The 6,781-nt window shown below is 44.0% G+C and overlaps 1 non-coding gene across 1 annotated transcript; it reads right to left on the reverse strand.

Annotated features, from left to right (window-relative positions):
* Window positions 1-6,297: 6,297 nt before the first annotated feature.
* On the reverse strand, window positions 6,298-6,372 carry Trnat-ugu. Its single transcript has one exon. It is a non-coding gene; the product is annotated as a tRNA-Thr (tRNA).
* Window positions 6,373-6,781: the final 409 nt, after the last annotated feature.

Genomic DNA, 6,781 nt, shown 5'->3' on the forward strand with positions numbered 1-6,781 from the left:
GCAACCGTAAACATTTTTCCAGGAAGGCACTGGCCGTCTTCTCTCACAGTGGGGTATGTGTACTTATATTAAAAGTTATGGTCATTACTTTCATAATAATTAACATTTTACTAACTTCCCCCCCCCCCCCCCTGTCCACTATACCTGCCGGTTGTGTATTTTACAAGTGTGTATTAGCTATCGAAAGTTTAACAAATGTAAACTGGCATCTCCATGATTGTCTCTTATCTATAGCATTGAAATTCTTACAAATAACTAGGTTCAAAATGTCTGTCGCTTTCCAGTTTTCACATCATAGCTATTCTATAGAATCGTAACCGACTATAAAATGTGTTTCAAAATTCGGCAGCAATATGGTGTCAACGAGTCTAGGACTTTCTAAATTGTGTATTAAAATCGTATAATGATGGAAGACACTGTTCCTTAAGTGGTTTAACAACCAGATATTCTCATTTATAGTGTCGTGACAAATTGGTACATTTTCAGATTGGCTGATCTCCGTGTATAACTGCTCTAATCATGTCACACATTTTGAAGATTCTTTTTCCTTTCTGTTTTAGGTGAGTAGATACATCTGCCCTGGCTTTTGCGACTGTCACCGATGTGAAATTCGAAGAGTAAGTACCCGGAAAATTTTATTAAATGCCTTTTTTTGTCACCATCACTACTTCTTATGTTCCTTACGACCTATTTCAGAAGGAAACCTGTGATGTATAAGCATTGCGAAAGAAATTTCGCTATGAATGCAGTGTGAAATAAATTTCGCTATACTTGTATCAGCAGCTACGACTAGTTTCGACACTAAGATAAGTTTCGCGTAACATCTGCACAACGTGAATAAATTTTTAACACTGACACAGAGTGTGGACTGTTTTCAAACTTCGTTGTACCGGTAGATTACATCTGCGTTCCGGACTAGCACTCGATAGTCCGCGAATTGCGAGGTCCATTGTTTTAATCAGCCAGAAAGTTTCATCTTCACTACTTGTAAGAGAGTTATTACGGTGCCTAGTCATGATATCTTTCCAATAAAACGAAACGCATGCAGTCAAGCTACGAAGACAATTGCGAGTTAACACATGTAGCGAAGACTGGTTACGCCTACAGCAATATACGAGGGTCACTCCAAAAGAAATGCACACTATTTTTGTAAAAATACAGTTTTCATGCTGCATGTGTGAAAGTTTTATAGTGTGTAGATACATCCTTCCCGCTTGTTTTCAAACTTAGTCCAACGTGTTCCCGTGAGTGGCGCCGTCACAGCATGTCTTCAAGATGGCTGCTACACTTGACGTTCGTCAGAAGCAACGTCCTGTCATAGAATTCCTGTGCTGTGAAAACGAGACAGTGGGAAACATCCACAAGAGGTTGAAAAAGGTGTATGGAGATGCTGCTGTCGATCGCAGTGCAGTTAGTCATTGGTCAAGCAGGTTACGTGATGAAAGCGGGCACGGCAATATTGAGGATTGTCCTAGCAGCGGCAGGTCTCGTATTGCACACACTCCAGACAGTCTGCAGAGAGTTAGCGAATTAGTGACTGCTGACAGACTCATCACAGTCAACGAATTGTCACGTTGCGTTGGGATAGGAGAAGGAATTGTTTGCAGAATACTGAAAGTGTTGGCGTTAAAAAGGTTGTGCCAGGTAGGTTCCCAGGATGTTGACAGTGGCTCACAAAGAAACAAGAAAAACGGTATGCAGCGAACTTTCGGAACAGTACGAGAATGGTGGAGATGAATTTCTTGGAAGAATTATGACAGGTGATGAAACTTGGCTCCATCATTTTTCACCAGAGATGAAGAGTCAATTAAGGAGTGACATCATGCACATTCACCCAAGAAGAAAAATTCAAAACCACACCTTCTGCTGGAAAAGTTATGGCTACGGTGTTTTTCGATTCCGAAGGACTCTTGCTTGTGGACATCATGCCAAGTGGAACCAACATAAATTCTGATGCATATGTGACGACACTGAAGAAACTCCAAGCTCGACTGAGTCGTGTTCGACCACATCGTCAAAAGCAGAATTTTTTGCTGTTGCACGACAATGTACGGCCACATGTCATTCAAAAAACTATGGAAGCGATCACAAAACTCGGATGGACAACACTGAAACACCCGCCTTACAGTCCTGACCTGGCTCCATGTGACTATCATCTCTTTGGGAAACTGAAATACTCTCTTCGTGGAACAAGGTTTGAAGATGATGACTCCCTTGTGCACGCTGCCAAACAGTGGCTCCAACAGGTTGGTCCAGAATTTTACCGTGATGGTATACAGGCGCTGGTTCCAAGATGGCACAAGGCAGCTGAGAGGGATGAAAATTATGTGTAGAAATCAAAATGTTTTTCCTAAAGGATGTATCTACACACTGTAAAACTTTCAAACATGTAGAATAAAACATGGATTAAAAAAAAAATTGTCTGCATTTCTTTTGGAGTGACCCTCGTAGTATAGAAAATCATTGGGTAAGAAGGATAGTGTCTAAAACAATGGTAGTAGATCGAAGAAATCATTTTCTTGGTATCATGATCTTCTTCATGAGTTTGTTTGCTCTCTGTATACTTGATCACAATTTCAGGAACATTGCCTTCTCACACAGGCATTTTGTATACGTTTAACTTTCGTGGAATATTGTTTTCTCTTACCACTACCACCGACATCAGAGATCAAGCACTCCTGCCTTGTCCCGTTCATTTTAACGGTAGTTCCTACTTCTTCTTCGGTTTCCTAGGCTTCTAGCCTGCCTATCTTACAGGGTGACTTTTTTTCGTTTTGTGAAGGGCACAGTTTTACATTTCTGAACACTTAAAGCAAGTTGACAATATTTGCACCACATTGAAACCTTATCAAGGTCTAACATAATATTTGTTCGGCGTTTTTCAGACAGAGTTTCCTTATACAGGATGATAATTACTGAACTATACGAAATAAACGTAAATTAGTTCCGGACTACAGCTTGCACACACTTCATTCAACATGTAAACTTCACTACGGATATTCGGATTTAGTTTATGACGTATGATGCCTGCCATCATTGGCGATGATGTGCGCAGACGAATAGCGAAATTCTGCATGACCCGCTGAAGTGTCGGAACATCGATACTGTCGATGACCACCTGAATCGCTGTTTTCAACTCAGCATTAGTTTCGGCGTTATTGCTGTACACCTTGTCTTTAATACTGCCCCACAAAAAGGAGTCGCATGTGTTGAGATCTGGATAATATGGTGGCCCATGCCAGCGACCTCTGGGTACCCGAGAGCCAGAATTCGGTCCCCAAAGTGCCCCTCCAGGACATTAAACACTCTCCTGCTTCGATGGGGTCTTGCATGAACCACATCTTGTCGAAATCAGGGTTACTTTGGATAATTGATGATGAAATCACCTCCCAAAACAGTCACTTACTGTTCGGTAGTCATCGCGCCATCAAGGGATATCGCACCAGTTATTCCGTGGCTGGACATTGCACACGACACAGTCACCCGTTGAGGGTGAACAGACTTCTTGATCGTGAAATGCGGATTCCCAGTTCCCCAAATGCGCCAATTTTGCTTATTGACGAACCCATCCAAATTGAAGTAGGCTTGGTTGCTAAACTAAACCATGCATGCGCATACTAATTCCCGTCATGCCCTGCGGCCAACCATGCAGTTTGAACATCCTAACGCAAACCCATCCAAATTGAAGTGGGCTTGGTTGCTAAACTAAACCATGCATGCGCATACTAATTCCCGTCATGCCCTGCGGCCAACCATGCAGTTTGAACATCATAACGCAAACCCATCCAAATTGAAGTGGGCTTGGTTGCTAAACTAAACCATGCATGCGCATACTAATTCCCGTCATGCCCTGCGGCCAACCATGCAGTTTGAACATCCTAACGCAAACCGTTCAGAAGTTATGACGATTTTATTTCATAATCGTTACCCTGTAGGTAACTGCATCATCTGCGAAACGTCTGAGGTTGCAATTAATGTTGCCTGCAAGGTCATTAATACAAAATAGGAACACAAAGAGGCCCAGCACACTTCTCTGGTGTACACGTGAAGTTACTTTTACAACTGTCGATGAGTTTCCTTCCAAAATAACATGCTGAGTCATCCTACCAGGAGATCCTCAATCCAGTCACGAATTTCGCTTGACACCTCATACGATACTAGTTTATATAAGATGCGTTTGAGTCATGATAAGTAAAACGATAGTCGTAAATCGAGAAGTTCTGAATCTACCTGACTGCACTGATCCATGGCTTTCAGGTTGTCGTAGGAGAAAAATGCGACTTGGATTTCACAGGATCCATATTGGTTGGCGTGGAGGAGACCAATTTCTTCGAGGCACCGCATTACATTTGAGCGTCTACAATAAACGGATGTAATCGATACTGGACGGTATTTTTGTAGATCACTTATCCTCTCCTTCAAGGAAAAATAAGTGGCCTATGTTTTCTTCCAAACAAACGTCGGTTCTTTAAATTTTCTGAATAGTGTTTCGCGAAAAGAATGTCATCTTCCCTTCACTGATTCCTATATGAGTTCAGGAAGCACCTCGGTAATACGTATTGAACTACTCTGAAGGTAACAAATCTAGCTGCACCTCTCTGAATTGCTTCGATGTACTCCTTCTGTTCGACCTGGCTGGGATCCAAAACTCTCGAGAATTACTCAAGAATGGGTGGGACTAGTGTTACATCCATCGCTTCCTTGATTGATGTCTGTAAATTCGGACTGGGTTTACAACATCCGAACCTGGCGTCCGACACACATTCCCTACTCCTCCCCCCCCCCCCCCCCCCCCCCGCCACCCCGCCCCATCAAACTTTATGATTAGGACGTATCGTTTCCCTTAGTGGCAAGTCCTCCTCCAAAAAAATGTTCAAATGTGTGTGAAATCTTATGGGACTTAACTGCGAAGGTCGTCAGTCCCTAAGCTTAAACACTACTTTACCTAAATTATCCTAAGGACAAACACACACACACACCCACACACACACACACACACTCATGCCTGATGGATGATCCAACCTCCGCCGGGACCAGCCGCACAGTCCACGACTGCAGCGCCCTGAGACCGCTCGGCTAATCCCGTGTGGCGTCATCAGTCCCCTAGACTTAAAACTACTTAAACCTAACTAACCTAAGGATATCTCACAAATCCATGCCCGAAGCATAATTCGAACCTGCGACCATAGTAGCCGCGTGGTTCCGGACTGAAGCGCCTAGAACCGTTCGGCCACAGCGGCCGGCCCTCCTCCCAAAATGAACCGATTTTCGATGTCGAACAGGCTTGTTCGAGTGGATGACTTGTTAGAAGAGATGACGGAGGCAGGGAATGTCGTGTTGAAGGATGCACTAGATACTACAACTGGTTTGTCACGAAAGGCGATTCATTACTTCTTTCCCTTCATGTTTAACCGTACTTTAAAATACCGCCTTATGATTGTAGTCACTACAGAATGTGAAAAAAAACTGATTTACTAGTAGGCGCGATATTAAAACTGCCGCTTCAAGGGCAATTAACATATTTCAGCTTCACAACTACATTTTTTTCAAACGGGAGGAAATAAAGGAAAAATGGGCGCGATTTTTTTTATCTTAGAACAGTGCAATTAAGGAATGTTGGGAACGGCAGCTACCTTGTTAGGACTGATTACACCTTGAAAGAAAAGAAGAAAGGAGGCGAATTCGACAGTGAATTTCCGCGTGAGCGATGCCGGAAACAAAATTCCGGCGAGAAATTGCCAGTCGTTTATGCGGAAATGGAAACAAGGCGGGGCCCTTTTTCACATTCAAAAGCTACGCGGCGCGCTGGCGATAAAAGAATGAAAATTACGGCAGCCGAGCTTTGATGTCGGCGCCGGGGCGCCAGGCACCCACTGGGACGCTAGTCCTCTCATTAGACGCGATATGGAAAAGCTTGGAGGGACGCGCCACGCATCATGAGGATGCGCTTTCAGACACCCGCTGTATCTCCCTGCGTACCTCGGGCGCTTCCCTAGCGATTGGCAGTCCCGGCAACTCGCATGAAATACAGATTTTCTCGTCAAAAAATCAGAACCAGTATCCCTGGAGAACTTTACTTACCGTTAAGGGATAACTTCTTTGCAACGGCCTAAAAAACTGTTACTTGACGATTTTTTGGGGTGGAAGAATAAGTGATACAGAAGTAGTTATTGAGCATATATTTTAGTATATTGGAAAAAAAATTGTCGGGAGGTATTCCAAGGTTAGAATTATATATTAATACCTTCAGCTGCTGACGGGCGTTGATATAAATCAACGGGGACAGGTGAAAATGTGTGTCCCGACCGGGACTCGAACCCGGGATCTCCTGCTTACATGGCAGACGCTCTATCCATCTGAGCCACCGAGGGCACAGAGCTTAGTGTGACTGCAGGGACTATCTCGCGCACGCTTCCCACGAGACCCACATTCTCACCATATATGTCTACACACTACATTCGTGGCTCTGAGCACTATGGGACTTAACAGCTGTGGTCATCAGTCCCCTAGAACTTAGAACTACTTAAACCTAACTAACCTAAGGACATCACACACATCCATGCCCGAGGCAGGATTCGAACCTGCGATCGTAGCAGCCGCACTGTTACGGACTGCGCGCCTAGAACCGCGAGACCACCGCGGCCGGCTACACCACATTCGTAGTGTCCCTACTCAACATACTCATTACTCCTGGAAGATATTCTTATCAAGTCCCGTAAGAGTACAGGTAATATGTGTGCATCCGCACAGAAGAGAAAGTCTGGCCCGGTATTGCCAGATC

Source organism: Schistocerca americana, chromosome 3, assembly GCF_021461395.2.
Source record: "Schistocerca americana isolate TAMUIC-IGC-003095 chromosome 3, iqSchAmer2.1, whole genome shotgun sequence".
Lineage (NCBI taxonomy): Eukaryota > Metazoa > Arthropoda > Insecta > Orthoptera > Acrididae > Schistocerca > Schistocerca americana.